Source organism: Vidua macroura (assembly GCF_024509145.1).
Source record: "Vidua macroura isolate BioBank_ID:100142 chromosome W unlocalized genomic scaffold, ASM2450914v1 whyW_random_scaffold_38, whole genome shotgun sequence".
Lineage (NCBI taxonomy): Eukaryota > Metazoa > Chordata > Aves > Passeriformes > Viduidae > Vidua > Vidua macroura.
The window spans coordinates 2858271-2876470 of NW_026530535.1; positions in this window are offsets into that span (position 1 = coordinate 2858271).

An 18200-nucleotide genomic window follows, 5' to 3' on the forward strand; every position below is an offset into this window, starting at 1 on the left:
AGGAAAATTTTTCACAATGAGAACAATCAGCTACACCATGTCAATTCACCACCAGAGCATCTCTTTTTAGCAGTTTGCTTATGCAGCTATAACTTCACTGGAATATATATGTACTTGGCTTTTTTTGTTTCACTTGTCTAGTGCTGACCTAGTAAAAATTTAACAGTCATTACCTCTTAGTATCACCTAAGCAGGGCCCAGATTCCCCTGTCTCAGGACATGATTGTAGCCTTTTTTTTTTTTTTTTTTTTTGGCTACAGTATTTTAGCTAATGAATTCATGAACGAAAAACAGAATTCTCCTCCCCTAGCCTCCCCACATTTTATCACAAACACAAAATTACTGTCACACTAAGGGGTAAAAAACAGTAATGAAGAGCAGCCTTCTTTTCTCCCTAACACAGATACATTAAGCAACCCTTAGTTATTAAAAATGAATATATATCTCTAATCCCTGTCAGGGGATTACTTAAGAACCTCTACCACATGAGCAGTAATTCCGGTGCTAACCCTAGGAGGAAGGAGGGAATTATTTAAGAAAAGGTACACAGTTACACATATGCATGTGTTTATAAAAAGCCCTTACATCTGTCACCTCCTTACAAATAGAGGAGGAACTAAAGAAGCAGCAATTTCAAAACTTCACTTTAAATGCTACTACATTCATTTTGAAATTCTTTGATTTTCACACAATTCAAAAAATGGTACAAAGCAGCCGTATGAGCTATCACAGCTGAAGCCAAGTACTTTGAAAACAGTGTCTTGGTCCTCAAACAATATATTTGCCTGCTGGTGAGTGATGCTCCACAAGAACAGCTTATTTTGACATTGCTACTAATGCCCTCTCCAACCTTCCCCCAACACAGCACCCCCTTAAGTGCTGTCAGTGCAGTTTGTAGAAGAAACAGATTCAGCTTTTAAAAAACATCACCACACAACAGTGCAACAAGTGAGCACAATTGAATAGGACAATATTTCTTAAGACTGCTGTCCTGAAACAAAGTATAAATCAGTTCAAAACAATACAGAATTTAGGAAAAATAAATAAATACATCTCAAGCACAAAGTGGTTTTGTTGGTAGATTTTGTTTTTTTCAATTTTAGTACATGCATAAACATTCCACATTGCATCATGACAGACTTCAGTTGCTTTTCCAAGTGCTTAAAATGCTACACAGTCTAATACTTTTTCCCCTTTCTTCAAGGAAGATTACTGACATAACAACAACAACAAAAAAAAAACAAACCCAAACAACCACCAAACAAAAAAAACCAAAACTACTCTAGAACCCATTACACTGCAATATCTATCAGCATCACTCTAAGTTCAGAGAACTTATTTGCCATAGCTTTAAAAATCTGTTTGAGTTTTTAAAGCTTGTAGGAAAAAACATACAAAATCCTCAAGTCCAACCGTTAAAACAGCACTGCCATTTAAAAGGTAAATTCATGGAAACAATAACTGTGAGGTAGTCATATTTTAACATCCTTGTCACATTTTCTTTTCCTCCTTTGCCTATGGGCTTCTTTGATTTTCCTGACATTATCTGTGGTGTAGCATACAAGCAATTCCTCCTCTAACTGAAGAGCTTTAAATATCATCTGATGCTATCCAGCTAGGGACCTGTGTTGGTTTTGGCTGGGGAAGAGTTAATTTTCTTCATAGTAGCTAGCATGAAGCTATGTTTTGGATTTGTGATCAAAACAGTGTTGATAATTCAGGGATATATTTGTTATTGATGAGTAGTGCTTATACAGAGTCAAGGCCTTTTCTGCTTCTAGTACCACCCTGCTGGTGGGAGTGCACAAGAAGTTGGGAGGGGACACAGCCAGGACAGCTGACCCCAGCTGACCAAAGGGATATTCCATACTGTATGACATCATGCTCAGCAGATAAAGCTGGGGGAAGAAGGAGGAAGGGGGAATGTTCAGAAGGATGGTGTTCTGTATTCCCAAGTCACCATTGCACATGATGGAGTCCTGCTTTCCTGGGGGTAGCTGAACACCTGCCTGCCCATGGGAAATGGTGAATGAATTCCTTGTTTTACTTTGCTTGTGTACATGGCTTTTCTTTCCCTATTAATCTGTCTTTATCTCAATTGATGTGTTTTCTCACTTTTACCCTTCTGATTGAAGCCCCCATTCCAGGGAAAAGTAAGCCAACAGCTGTGTGGTGCTTGGTTGTCAACTGGGGTTAAACCACAACAGTCCTTTCTGATACCACATGTGGGGCTTGAAGAGTTTGTGATAATGACAGATTGACTAGGACATGCTAGATCGAATTTATAGCTGTTATTGCTGTTTAGCTATTGATAGACAGGCTCCTGGGCTTGCCATGGTACTTGTTTGCCTCACTGTATATTAGTCTACTGCTCATTAGTAGATGCTTTTTCATAGAATTATATAAACATTTAACTTGGAAAAGACTTCAAAGATCATCGAGTCCAACCATTAACCTGACACTGATCAGTCCACCACTAAATCGTGTCCTTAAGTGCCACATTCACACGGCTTTTAAATACCTCCAGGGATGGGGACTCAACCACTTCCCTGGGCAGCCTCTTCCAATGCTTGACCACCCTTTCAGTGAAGAAATTTTTTCTAATATCCAATCTAAACCTCCCCTGGCACAACTTGAGGCCATTTCCTCTTGTCCTATCCCTTGTTACCTGAGAGAAGAGATCAACTCCCACCTCGCTACAGCCTCCTTTCAGGTAGCTGTAGAGAGCAATATAAGGTCTCCCCTGAGCTTCCTTTTCTCCAGGCCAAACACCCCCAGCCCCCTCAGCCACTCCTCGTAAGACTTGTGCTCCAGCCCCTTCACCAGCTACATTACCCTTCTGTGGACACACTCCAGCACCACAATGTCTTTCTTGTAGTGAGGGGCCCAAACCTGAACACAGGATTCAAGATATGGCCTCACCAGTGCCAAGTACAGGGGGATGATTGCTTCCCTGGTCCTGCTTCCTGCACTATTTCTGATACAAGCCAGGATGGCATTGGCCTTCTTGGACACCTGGTCACACGCTGGCTCATGTTCAGCTGGCTGCTGACCAGCAGCCCCAGGGCCTTTTCTGCCAAACAGCTTTCCAGCCACTCTTCCCCAAGCCTGTAGCGCTGCGAGGGATTGTTGTGACCCAAGTGCAGGACCCAGCACTTGGCCTTGTTGAACTGAATACCATTGGTCTTGGGCCATCAATCCATCCTGTTCAAATCCCTCTGCAAAGCCTTCCCACCCAACTTGGCATCACCTACAAACTTACTGAGGGTGCACTCAATCCCCTCATCCAGATCATCCATAAAGATATTAAACAGGACTGCACCCAATACTGAGAACACAACTAATGACTGGCCACCAGCTGGATGTAACTCCATTCACCACCACTCTCTGGGCTTAACCATCCAGCCAGTTTTTTACCCAGCAAAGAGTGCACCCGTCCGAGCCATTGAGCAGCCAGTTTCTCCAGGAGAATGCTGTGGGAAACATTGTTAGAGGCTTTACTAAAGTTTATATAGACAACATCCACAGCTTTTCCCTCATCAACTAAGCGGGTCACCCTGTCAAAGAAGGAGACCAGGTTACTCAAGCCTTTCATAAACCAATGCTGACTGGACCTGATCACCTGGTTGCATCTGACATGATGGCACTCAAAATGATCTGCTCTATAACCTTCCCCAGCAGCAAGGTAAGACTGACAGGCCTGTAGTTCCCTGGATCCTCCTTCTGACCGTTCTTGCAGATGGGCATCACATTTGCTAACCTCCAGTCAATTGGGACCTCTCTGGATAGCCAGGACTGCTGGTAAATGGTTGAAAGTGGCGTGGCGAGCTCTTCTGCCAGCTCCCTCAGTACCCTTGGGTGGATCCCATCTGGCCCCATAGACAAGTAGTGTAGCAGGTCACTGACCATTTCCCCTTGGACTATGGTGGCTTCATTCTGCTACTCATCCCTGTCAGGGAGCTGAGTACCTGGAGAACAACTGGTCTTACTATTAATGACTGAGGCAAAGAAGGCATTAAGTACCTCAGCCTTTTCCTCATCCTTTGTCACTATGTTTCCCCCTGCATCCAATAAAAGATGAAGATCCTCCTTTTGTTGCTGATGTATTTGTAAAAACATTTTTATTGTCTTTTATGGCAGTATCCAGATTAAGTTCTAGTCAGGCTTTGGCCATTCTAATTTTCTCTGTGCATTACCTCACAACATCCTTGTAGTCCTCTTGAGTTGCCTGCCCCTTCTTCCAAAGTTCCTAAACTCTCTTTTTGTTCTGAGTTCCAGTCAAAGCTCTCTGTTCAGCCAGCCCGGCCTTCGTCCCCACTGGCTCATATTTCAGAACACAGGAACGGCCTGCTCCTGAGCCTTTAAGATTTCCTTCTTAAAGCACATGGATGTGTCCTTCCTGGACTCCTTTTTCCTTCAGGACTGCCTCCCAACAGACTCTGTCAATCAGGCCCCTAAACAGGCAAAAGCCTGCCCTCCACAAGTCCAAGGTGGTAGTTCTGCTGACCCCTGTCCTTACTTCTCCAAGAATCAAAAACTCTTATCGTTTTGTGACTGCTGTGCCCAAGATGGCCTCCAACCATAACATCGCCCACCAGTCCTTCTCTGTTCACATACAAGAGGTCCAGCCTTCCCTAATTGGCTCACTCATCAACTGTGTCAGGAGGTTCTCTTCCACACACTCCAGGAACCTCCTAGACTGTTTCCTCTTTGCTGTATTGTATTTCCAGCAGACATCTGGTAAGTTGAAATCCCACATGAGAAAAAAGGCTAGTGATTCTCAGACTTCTCCCAGCTGTTTATAGCATATTTCATCTGCCTCTTCATTCCATAACAGACTCCCATCAGATCTGCCTTGTTGGCCTTTCCTCTTAATACTGACACTTAAATGCTCAACCCTATCAGTGCCATCATTAAGCTCTAGACAATCAAAACACTCCCTAATATACGGGGCTACCCTGCTTTCCTTGCCTGTTCCTTCTGAAGTGTTTATAGCCATTTGTGGCAGGCACATTCTTCTCTCTCTCAGGATTTTTTCATAGAGGAGCACAGAGAGAAGAGAAAATTTCTATTTCTGCTCCTTGTTTTTCCCATGTGGAATGTGTTTGGAGAATTGTTTACCTGGGGGTGATTGCTTGATTGGATTCTGGTGAGGATTGTTTGAGCCTGATGGCAAATCAAATCCACCTGTGTCTGGACTCTCACAAGAGGGTCACGAGTTGTTAGTGAGTTAGATATGTTAGTTAGAAAAGTAGGTATGTAGTTTTAGTATCTCCTTTAAATAGTATATTAATGTATTATAGTATAGTTATAATAAAGAAATCATTCAGCCTTCTAAACTGGAGTCAGACATCATCATTTCTTCCCACCAGGTTCACCTGCATTTACAATAGCCATTCATTGCAGCACTCCAGCTGTGTGAGTCATCCCATCATGTGTCCGTGATGGCAACTATGTCATAGTTTTCCTGCTGCACAACGACTTTCAGTTCCTCCTGTTTGTTGCTCATGCTGTGTGCATTGGTGTAGATGCACCTCAGTTGGACTATTCTCAGGCGCATCTGTAGTTTATAACACATCAATAACCCTCGTGTCTTTGCTGCCACATGGATCTCCATCTCCTACCTCCACTAAGACTGCAGACCAAAGGACCTCACTAGTTTCTTAAACACTGGCATGCTGCCTCCAGACTTATCTCTAGTGAGCCTGGGTTTATCTCTTTCTCCCCTGCAATCTAGTTTAAAGCTCTTTCAATGAGCCTTGCTAACTCCTAGTCAAAGATCTTTTTTTCCCTTTGACACAGGTGTACCCCATCTGTTGTCCACAGGCCTAGTGTCACATAGACCGACCCGTGATCAAAGAACCCAAAGTTCTGCCAGTGACACCAGGCTTGGAGCCAGGTACTGATCTGCTGGCTCTTCCTTTTTCTTCCCTCATCATTCCCTGCAACTGGAAGGATAGAGAAAAATATTACTTCTGCTCTTGATCCCTTAACCAGTCGTCCCAAGGCCCTGAAGTCTCTCTTGATTGCCCTCAGACTTCCTGTTGCAACTTCATTGCTGCCTACCTGAAAACTTAATAATGGGTGATAATTTGAGGGCCGTACCAGGGTAGGAAGCTTTCTCTTCACATCTTTAACCTGGGTCCCAGGGAGGCAGCAGAGTTCGCTAAGAAGTGGGTCTGGTCTGCATATGGGGCCTTCTGTTCCCTTCATAAGGGAGTCTCCTATGACAATAACCTGTTTACTTTTCTTTATGGAAGCAGTTTTGATGCAGGGCATAGGCTGACTTAACCTCAGCAACACCTCCATGCTAGATGAACTATATGGGTATTCTCAATTCAGTCAGAGAGAAAGAGAGAGGTTTCTGCCAAGCTGCGCCTGGGAAACAGTTGGAAAGGAATGTAAATAATTCTCTATCTCTCTTGTTGTTCACATTGTTTATAGATATGTTCTGCTACCATGCGTCATTCAGAGCACACCAATGGTGTGAGATGTTTTTACTTTAAGACCAATGAAATTAATCTGCACGATGTTCTCTATAAATAGAGCAGTGCATTTGAAATAAATCAGTTTTCTTCTCGCCTTCTGATCTTGGAGTTCTTCTGTTCCTGTCCGGCCTCAACAGCGACATCTGGTGACCCCTCCTGGAGTTGCAGCCTAGGCTGAAGACCCGAGCCCCGGCGTCAGGCGGCGGGTTCTGCGGCCGTGGCTGGACGCCAGTAGCCTGGCAGCTCTGGTTGGACACCTTTACCCTCTTGAGAGATGTGATAAGTTAGAAAAGACTCTTTGTTCATCAAGACAAAAAGGGGAAGCCTTGTGTAGATAACAGAAAACCAAAGGGGAAGCCTTGTGTAAACAACAGGAATCCAAAGGGGAAACCTTGTGTAGATAACAGGACTTGAGCTTAGGCGCATATAACATATAACCTTATATGGAAAAGACCATTACAGGGCCGTGGACTTTCACAGAGGAAGAAGAGAGGAGCCTTCCTCAAACGACCACCAGAGAGTAAAAGAAGACCCCCTAGCAACAGAGGGCGCAAGCGCAGAGTACACCCAGAGATACCGCGGACACGGAAGGAAGAGAGTATAAAAAGACTGTGGGAAGGGGGAAACGGCGTGAGCCATTTGCGGAGCGGGGACTCCCCGGCTGCACCCAGCGCTGTTTGCTTGCCATCGCTTGCTGTAATCAATAAATTTCTGATTGACTCTTGAAAGGCTGAACAAACTATTCACCTCAATTTATAACAAGAGAGGTAACGCTGAAACCGCATGCCTTCTGGAGAAGGCTTGGTCCTGTTTGGACTGTGGATCGGCTCTTAGAAGCCGAGAACTGAGCGGGACAGGTTTTCCCTGAAGTAGTGGACTGTCTATCTCTTGAAGTGGACATCTGCTGAGGGAGGGTTTCCTTGGAACATGGGGAACCACCTTTCTGCAGCTGAACGGCTGGTTTTGACCGCCTGGCAGGGGTATATCCCTCAGCTGGGGGTTCTGGTCTCTGAGGCTGAGCTCGTTCTACTCCTGTGATGGGCTCAGGACCATGGATTTTCTCGGGATCTCACATGCGCCTTTGATCGTAGAGTTTGGCACGATTTGGGACACTGCCTCATGAAGCAGTTGGACAAGGGGGACACAATAGCGCCCAAACTGCTTACAGTCTGGGGGGGGGGGGGGGGGGGGGGGGCATCTACATAGCCCTGCAGGGCAAGACCCAGAGAGGCAGTGGTTCCGACCGGGACATTTCGGGATTCCGGACACTGACCGCGCCGCAGCCCGCGCCGCGACCGACGTTGCAGGGACTGCACGGGGCGACCCCGGACCGGCGGCCGCCGCCACCACCTGCAGCTCCGCAGCCCCCCCACCCCCTTTCCGGACTGCATTTGGGGGTGGGCCGGCGCCACCCACAGTCCGTGGCGCAGTGGGGGCTGGAGCCCCCCTGACTCCTTCGCTAATGGAGCCTGCGCAGATGTACGGGTCCCGCCCTCTTGTACTGCTGGGACCGGCAATGGAGCTTTTGACTCATCCCCTGGCACGCCCCCCGCTGCCCGCGGGGGCTTCGGCTCTGCCGACAGTGGAGTTCGCCGCCCTGTCCGCTGTTCCGGCGGCAGCAGCAGCCTTGCCTCTCGCTCCACCCTCCGTTCCGCTCGGAGCGAGCCCGCCGCCGCCGCGACTGACAGCGCCACTCCTGAGAGAGGCGCCACCGCAGCCGCCCCCCACCCTGGGACCGACAGCGAGGAGCCGACCGCCGCTGCCAACCCTGGGACCGGCAGAGGTGCCGCGGCTGCTGCCGCGGCCGCCAGCGCCGAGAGACGCCGCCGAAACCGCGCCGCCCACTCTGCTTGGGCTGGCGGCGTGCCAGGCCACGGGGGAAAATGCACCCCCCTCTCCGCTCGCCGTGGGGGAGGCTGCACCCCCCACGCTGCCCGCGGCGGGGGGGGGGGGGGGGGGGGGGGGGGCAGCACCCGCAGGGCACAGCGGCTCCCGCCGCCGCGCTGCCTGAAGCCGACTCGTCAGCAGCGACTCCGCTCTGCGATCCGCTGCTGGCAGCGGCAGAGAGCCCAGTGTTGGACAACGAATCCAGGCCGCTTGTTCCAGAGCCTGCATTCAGCCCACCACTCCCTCCGCTTCCCCCAGACTGCTCCGAGCTCTGTCCCACTGAGGCAGAGGCAGAAGCAGCGGGAGGGAACACCGGCTTGGTCCGCAGCAGCTACACTGCTGCTGCTCCCGAGGCTGGGGGGGAGGGGGGTGGGGCCGCGATTCAGGGATCTGGGCAACAGTCAATTGTATCCCGCGGCAGGACAAACACACTGGGAGCAAGGAGCAGCCCCTTGTACTGGGCAGGCATGAGTGGTGCCAAGAGCCCCAAAGCCTGGGTGGAATTTTATATTCCCAGGAAAGCCTCCCCTGCCCACGCCCTGCGCGTCCTGCTCCTGTTCGCAGAGCGGGATGCCGAGAAGCTGTGGCATGGTCCATGGCCAGGTGGGGCAGGGGGAGGGCGAAAAGCCGGAGGAATTGCCAAGTTTGCCGCAGCCTGGTGGGGGTGTGCACCGAAATATAAGGTTGGAATGGGTCGCCCATCTGAGGGTGGCCATGGGATGTCCCAGGGACCCCAGATCCAGGGGCCCCGAGAGATACCGATGAGAAGCTGGGGGGATGGGCCAAGCCGAATGGATCTTGGCTCGGCAGAGAGCCTTGGCTCCCCACCCACCCGGCTGGGTCTGAGACACTTGGTCCGGCCCCCTGGGCCGGGCCCTCCGCCTCGCCGAGCACCGCAGGGTCCTAGAGCCCGCAGGTGCTGCTGGCTTTTTTGGGGGGAAAAAAAAGCCAAAAACGGTGGAAAGAGCTGTGTTTTACTGACAGCTCAAAGTACTGGAAAGCCACGACAGCCTCGGCCCAAGTGACTGAATTAAGGGCTGTGGCCATAGCATTTCAGAGATTTCTCAAGTGTTTTTGAATTTGGTCAATTTCTGAATTGGGTCAATTTCACTCAATTTTTTTGAAAGCTTTGAGGATGCAATTTGGACCTGATTTCAAATTTGTCACTCAAGTTGTTCATTGAGGACATGACTGCATGGGCCAAAAGCCTTGCATGATTCTTCTGTCAAGTGCACACACCTTGCAAAGCAATATGCATACATGTTTGTTAATAACTTCTTTTCTGTCATGTGGGCATCGGCTCACACTGGGAAATGGGTTTTGACAAGCTGGACTGCCAGTCCTTTGGCAGACTGACAATGAGTTGTTACTATCCTAGAGTTGGTAACTGATTTCTTGAAATTTATGAGTTTGGAATCTCTGACCATTCTGAGTCAATATCCAAATTGAGGTTTTGATTGACTGGAGTTGATAAAACTCTCGAGCTGTGTTTGTTGTCTTTCCTGCAAGGGCCCTGCAGGAGGGCACAAACACCGCCTTTTTCTTTTCTTTTTTTCTTTTTTGTAACCGAAACAGAGGAAATATGGGTATTCTCAGTTCAGTCAGAGAGAGAGAGAGGTTTCTGCCAGGCTGCGCCTGGGAAACAGTTGGAAAGGAATGTAAATAATTCTCTATCTCTCTTGTTGTTCACATTGTTTATAGATATGTTCTGCTACCATGCGTCATTCAGAGCACACCAATGGTGTGAGATGTTTTTACTTTAAGACCAATGAAATTAATCTGCACGATGTTCTCTATAAATAGAGCGGTGCATTTGAAATAAATCAGTTTTCTTCTCGCCTTCTGATCTTGGAGCTCTTCTGTTCCCGTCCTGCCTCAACGGTGACAGAACTATTGTCCTCATTATCGTGCAGCTCCACTTGCAGAGCCTCGTATCTATTATGCAATGACACTTGGAAAGGTGGGGCAGTCACAGAGGAGATGCACTTGCTGTGCTGGGCAGGCACTTGCCTCCATTGGCCCCTATTCCTTATGTCACCATGTTCAGCTGGAAGGAGAGAGGATAGGGAATCCTCCATATCATGCACCCTGTCTACCTGTCAGGCCTGTCCCAGGGAAGGTAGGGTGTGATTCCAGTAATCTCTCTCTCTCTCTCACTCCCTGATACTCCTCAACCTATTCACTTCCTGCCAGCGCTCTGCCACTAAGTAGAGGAGTTCCTTTACCTGGGCTCACCTCCCACAGATGTGTTCACTACTGATTCCCAGTACTGGCATAAGAGCAGGGCACACCCTGCAGCCTGATACATGTTCCCACCGGAGCTCTGGGCAGCTGTGTCAGTCACAATGAGTGCAGAGTTTAGAGAGGCCATAGCTTTCTGCCAGGTAGTACGATTGCTCTCTGGAGCACCTCAAAGCATGTAGCCATGGATGAGCTCACAAAAGAGCAGGTACACCACTGGAGGACCTGCAGCCATGGGTAAGGCTTTGTTGGAACAAGTACACCCTTAAGGGACTGCAGTTCGTGGATAAGTCCAAGCTAGTAAAGGGGCAAGGGGAGGAGTTCATTGCAATATTAAACCCTAGAACCTGGTCCAAAGGGACCAGTGGTGGAGATTGTAGCGGAAATACCTTTAAAATGTTGCAACCAATGATTTGAGTTGCCTGTTATAGGACTTACTATAGCAGTGTTGTGGTTTGACAAGGAAGTGAGTTTTCTCAGGAAACTGGGGTCAAACCAATCAGTGGTCAGACTTGAATATTGTCACCTGGTGTGACCACTGAAGACATTGGACACGCCTCTGAGAACACAGGGGGTTAAAAGCAGAGAACTCCCAGGGGCACTCTCTCTTTTGGTTCCCGTCAGCAGAAGAGTGCAGACCTCCCCCGCCCAGCCACAGGCTGGGTGGGGGAGGGGAAGCCATGTGGCCTAGGAGAGGTAGGCCCAGGGGGTGAAGGGACTGGAACTGGGCCGGCCCCTGCAGACAGAAGGGTGGAAAGAAACTGAGTTGTCTTTGTTCCCCCCCCCCCCCCCCCCAGAGGGAGAGATAGAGACAGAGTCACCTGGAAATTTGATATTATGTGCCAGCAGTATGCTAGTAGAGGAGAAAGTGAAGCGGGGGGGGGGGGGGGGGAAGGTGCCCAACCGTGGGAGTTGGAGTTCTGGGCAGCCAAGATGTCAGTCGTCCTGGGAGCCTGAGACTTTTAAACCCTTCTTGGACAATGAAAACTTTGTGAAACATTAATCCTCCCTGATCTGAAAGAGAAGAGAGATGTCCTGGGGCGCAAGATGTCAGAAGAAGATGGGGAAAGAATCCTAGGTGGAAGGAGATGATGGAGTGGCTTTTGGCTGGACTTTTCTTGTATAGCCATAGACTGAACCAATTTCTCCTGCAACACAGACTGCATTCTTAGGGGGATGCAATGGTTTGAGCCAAGAGAGTGACCGGCTGCAGTGGTTGCATGTGCAGGAGTGGAGCGAACAGAGAAGGATGAGGAGGGTTTGGTGGTGCCCTCTGTCTTCAGGGAAAAGAAGATCTCTGTTCTCGAGACCCTCAGCCCCAGGGGAGGAGAAAATGGGGGGGCTGTTGTCCCAAAATGAGAAACTGTTGTTCTTTGGTCTTTGGCAGAGCATCCTTAAAGGAGGAACCCTATTAGCAGTCTTGGTCCATGCATGGTAGTGAGAGCACTGTACATGGAAGGAGGATGTTACACTCGCAGCTCTTCTTCCGGCGGTACCATGTGTGACATGGAAACACAAGAGGTCGCAACTGTGTTTCCTGAGGGGTCTATGGTGCAAGAGAGACTCCTCTCTCCCCTGATGGACTGAGAATTGCTTATTTGAGGGGTGGTAACTTGATTGAGGGTCCAATTTTTGTCTCAATGTGCTTTGTTGGAAATTGGGTGGGGGGAGGAGGAATGTTTTGGAAGGTTTTCATTCTGGATCCAGTGTGTGTCTTTTATTATAGTTGTAGGTTAATAAAGTTCTTTTCTTTATCTTTAAGCTCAAGCCTGCTCTGCTCTGTCTCTGGTCGCATCTCACAGCACTCATTTGGGGAGGGTATATTTTCATGGGGGCACTGGCATTGCGCCAGCGTCAAACCATGACAAGCAGGAATCACCTGAACCAATGGAAAAGTCTTACAAGAAGCAGTTGCAGTGCAGCAGTGACCCAACCTGAATTGACCTTGGTGCCCAGTAGCTGCACCCAACACAGCATTTCTGTCCTGAATGACCACTATAGCAGATGGAGCCCAAAGTCATGGACTAAATGAACTCGGTGGATATTTGTGGACATTTTTCAGGGGTGGTCCATAGACTAAGGGAATGATAGGTGTATTGTATCAAAGGATGGAAAGGGGGGTGGTGGTTAATGAAGATATATTGGCTAGTGTGGGACCTGACCATTATATAAATGGTATGGAATAAGGGGTGGAGAATATGCTGGTTTTGGCTGGGAGAGAGTTAATTTTCTTCTTAGTAGCTAGTATGGGGCTATGATTTGGATTTGTGCTGTAAACAGTGTTGATAACAGAGGGATGTTGCTGTTATTGCTAAGCAGTGCTCACACACAGCCAAGGCCCTTTCTGCTTCTCACACCATCTCACCAGGGAGGATGCCAGGAGTGCACAAGAAGTTGGGAGGGTATGGCTTTGTTGGCTCCACGTTGGGCCTCCCCCTGGGGGCTCCCCTGACAGGGGAAACCCTCCTCGAGCAGTTTTGTGTCAGGAAAAGGAGATGCATAGGACTTTTTCGGTCTTCAGCTTCTTGTTTTATTGTTATCTTATCAAAACTTCAGCACACTGTCTGCACCAGACCTTGCATGCAGGAAAACAGCACAAAAATGGCTAACAATCTCGTGTTGCAAGGTCTTTTAAGCCTAATCAAAAACTAAGTTGCCCAATTAAGAAGTGACACCTAGATTATTTTCCCTTGTAACCCAATAACTGACCCCTAAAGACCCGCAATGCGGATTTTTCTACCTAATTACAAGATGCCACCCAAACCCATGAAGAAGGAGGAAGAAGGAAGAAAAAGGAACATGAGACAACACCCTATACCCTCCATCTTTTTTCCCATCTACAACATACTAAAAATCCTAAAACCTAAATTTCTCACCCATGTGACATACTAAACTACTCTCTACAGTCCCTACAATCTATTTCACACTTTTGTGGTCTCTAGTTTACTTTGAGGCTTAGGAGGCCATCCCCATGAATGAGGGTCAAAGTCAGTGTTTTCCTGAGAGTCAGAGCACCCCAGGGCAGACAGGGGGATATTCCCCTTGCCCTGGGTTCCCACATCTCCCCCTTCTGTTTGAACCAAAAGCACTCCTTTGACAACCTCATCTATCATCCATTGGATACATTGAAGTAGACATGGCACAAATATTAAGAGGACTACAACACCAATCAGTACATATATACCTATCTTCACGAGTTCCCTCCATGCTGGAGCAAGATTAAACCAGCTGAACATCCCATCCAGCCATGACCCATTCTTTTCCCCGAGTTTGACCACTCCATCCTCCAATTGTTGTATGCTTTCATGAATAGATTTTGAATGATCAGACAAATTCATGCAACACATTCCTTAAAATTCTTCACATCCATGTCCATGCACTAACAAAAGATAATCAATTGCCGCTTTGTTTTGCAGAGTTGCCTGTCTCACACCTTGAACATCAATTAATATATTGCTTGCTGCGAGAGAGGTAGCATGAGAATGCTTACTCAACCAACACCCCAATTGGTCCAATTGCTTCAAGGCCGCTCCTGCAGCTGCCTGTGGCAGAAGCAGAGCTGTTATAAATCTCCGGCCTTTTTTCCATGCACTAAAGTTGCCATCACAATTGGAGCCATATTGACTGACAGATCTTTTCCCTTTACGTCTTTGTTCTCTTATCATTGTCATGTTGGGTGTCAGCAAAGAAAGTTTCCCAATGCTGCATGGACCACCTTTGACATTGGATGGGATGGCGGGCCAAATTCTGTCCCCACAAATGAAAAAGATTCCTTGCAGTAACAAGGAACCTTATTGGATGGCATGACCATCACTGTTGTGAAATTGTACCAAGGTGTTGCATTCTTTTATATATATATATATATATGTGTGTGATTTGGGGTTGCATCTGTTATTTTATCCTTCTTTTGTTTTGACCCAGGAAGACTAAATACTATACAAAAATCCATCTTTACTGAGCTGAGAATTTCCAATTCTTGAGGTTCATAAGGAGCGTCAGGGAGAAATTTGGTCTAAACACCCCAACCATCCACTGGATTCAAAATGAATCGTGATAGTCTCAAAGGGATGTTTTTTGGAATTGGCCATTTGTCTACCAGTAAACCAACTAAACATGTGGAGAATGGCTTCCTCGGCCTTGAGTGAGTCAAACAAATGGTTTCCAAACCTGACACATTGGCCAGAGTCTCCCAAACATTTTCCCTTGTTTGACTCACAGGCAAGGCCGCGTTGCTTAACACAACCAGCAAAGAGATAAGGCAGAAGCATGATACCTGTTTGAGCTTCATGCTCATCGCCCACAAAAATCTGCAAACCTCAACACAACCCTCCCTCACAAAACCCCAGTTCACAAATTCTGCACGCAAGATGGAAAGATGACTGATGTCCAAGATGTCAACCTCAATCTTGACACTGGTTCACGTCTGCGTGCTCGCTTCTGCATTCCCGGGGTCACTGCCTGCTTGTTTCTGGACCCGATATTGTTTCACGTGTTTTGCCGGAATCCACTTCAGTCCTGCATCTGTGGAGACACAAGCATACCCTTTGCCCCAGGTTATTAGCTGGAATGGGCCTTCAATCTGCCCTGTCTCTAGGTTTCTGATCAAAACGAAAGGATTTTCCCTTAGTTTCGCCTGGGTACGCTTCGAAAAATACCTGACAATTGGCGGAGCAGGTTCTGCGAAGGAGCTGTTCAGGAAGTTTAAAACATACAGCACTTTGTTCGACTGCATCTGAGGCATGGCCTCTGCCTCCCCCCTTTTCCGTTTATCTAAAAGAGATTTCAAAGTGTGGTGTGCCCTCTCAATAATGGCCTGGCCCGTAAAGGAATGAGGGATGCCAAAACTGTGACAAACACCCCAATTTTTAAAAAATGTATCAAGTCTTTGTCCTCTGTAAGTTGGGCCATTGTCTGTTTTGACTTCTTGAGGAACACCTAATGAAGCAAATGCTTGCAGAAAATGCTGACATGCATGCTTTGCTGTTTCACCTGTGTGCAGGGAGGCAAACACTGCGCCTGAGAAAGTGTCCACTGAAACATGAATATTTTTGAGTCTCCCAAAGGATGGGTATTTTGTGACATGTGTTTGCCACAACTGCAGACTCTGCAATCCTCTTAGATTGACCACTCCTGTGGAAACAGGAGGCTGCATAAGCTGACAATCAGGGCAAGCACTTACGATGGCCCTCGCTTGATCTTTGGAAATGCGAAATGCATGCATGAGTGCTTGTGCATTCTGATGAAAGAATGCGTGACTCAGTTTTGCCTGTTCAAAAATGTTCGGCAAGGTGTTTGAAACTATCATGGTCAGTTCGTCTGCTCGTGTGTTTCCTTCTGCTAGGAATCCTGGAAGGGAAGAGTGTGCTCTGATGTGGGAGATAAAATATTTATATTTTCTCTGCTGTAGCACTCTCTGCATTCTTACAAGATAACAGTACAAATCCTCATTATCAACTTCTTTCAGAAGTGACCCTTCTATTCTTTTGACTATGTTTGCTTCATAGGCTGAATCTGTGATTAGATTGAGAGGTTCTTGAAACATTTGAAATGCTCGGACCACTGCATCTAATTCTTCAATTTGAGGTGAACCCTGTATTGTTTGGATGTCTGATTCCCACTCTTTTGTGGTTGCATTCTGCCAAGTTATGACTGATTTATGTGTTTTGCCTGAATCCTCGGTGAATAATGTTATCGCATTCAACAGTACTTTGCTTATCATGAGTTTTTCTCTGAAACTTAATTTTCTTTGCAACAGCTTGTGACCTGGGAAATGATGTGAACAAGCACCCGAATAGATTAACAATGCAATTTGCAAATCCTCTCATCTGTGCAATGCCCAATCAAAATAATCTTTTTTCAAAGGCAGGTAAATAGTTGTGAAATCTTTGCCTGCCATTGCTAACAATCTGGCTCTGGCCCTGATTATAATCTGGGCTATCATTTCTAATGTGGTGAAAATTGTTTTGGGAGATCTGTAGGGTAAGAAAATCCATTCTATTATCAACAAAGGGTCTTTTTCTGACAAGTTCCAATGGAATATGAGACCACAGAGTTGTATTTTTTCTCCCAAGATTGCAAAGAAAAACGGTTGCATCATTACAAAACAATGTGCTTGTCTCTGTTGAAGAGCTTCGGCAATCTTCTCAAGGGCAACTTGAGCCTCAGGCATGAGAGTTCTGAGGGATTTGATATCACAGTCTCCTTTCAACAGATTAAAAAGTGATGAAAGTTCATAGTTTGTGATCCCCAAAATTGGCCTGATTCAATTGATCTCTCCCAAAAGTTGCTGTAGGCCCTGTAGATTATTGACCTGAGTCATAATCTGTATCTTCTGTGGCCTTATCATCTGTTCTGTTATTTTCCATCCCAAGTAATTCCATGGTGAGACTTCCTGGATTTTTGAGGTGGAAACTTCCAACCCTGCGTTCTGGACTTCTGCAATCACGCTGACATGAGCCTCCTGCAGCTCTTGAGGTGTTGGCGCGGCAATGAGCAGATCATCCATATAGTGAATGATCATTGCCTGTGGATGTTTCTTCCACGCAGGAGACAAGGCTAGTGCCACAAACCATTGGCAAATCATCGGCAAATTCTTGAGGGCCCGCGGAAGAACAACCCAGTGATATCTCTGCAAGGATTCTTGTCTGTTGATGCTTGGGACAGAAAATGCAAATCGAGGAGCATCTTCTGGATGAAGTGGGATGTTGAAGAATCAATCCTTGAGATCGATGATCACATGTGGCCAGTCTCTTGGAATCATTGAGAGAGATGGAAGTCCAAGTTGAAGTGGTCCCATCTCTTCAATGACCTCATTGATTTTCCTGAGGTCATGGAGCAATCTCCATGAGTCAGAAGATTTCTTGTGGATCACAAACACTGGAGAATTCCAGGGACTAGTTGTCGGTTTGATGTGACCTTTCTGCAATTGCTCTTCAACCAGTCTCTTGAGAGCACTCAGTTTCTTTTGTTCAAGGGACCACTGATCCACCCAAACGGGATCATCCGTCTTCCAGGTCAACTTCGAGGTGGTGAGTGCCGTAATGACCCCCATTAAAAATCCATTTCTATTTTCATTCCCCATTGTGATAAAATGTGTTTTCCCCACACCGTGATGGGCTTCTGCACAATGAAGGGACGAATAATGGCTGTCTTCCCTCCTGGCCCCGAAACAATGATGGGGTTTTCATTTTTCAGGCCCAGTGTGTTTCCTCCGATGCCTGAGAGGATGCCCAACGGTGTTCTCAAGGTCCATTCTCTTGGCCAAAAGAGGTATGAGATGACTGTGACATCCGCACCTGTTTCCAGCATGCCTCTGAAATTATTTTGTTGCCGCATGTCAAATTGCAAGAGATCATGGGTTGATCACAACCTATTTGTTTCACCCAGGTGGCATGAATGTCTGCATCTTCATTGACAGATAAAACTTGTTGATCCACAACTGGCATGATCTGTTTTGTTGCATGAGGTGGCAAGGTAGTAGCTTTGCCTATTGGAGTATTTTCTGGAAAGATCAATGGAGGACGTAAAGCTCGAGCCAAAACTGTTAACTCTTTGTTTTGATCAGCTGAGACAATTGATGGATAA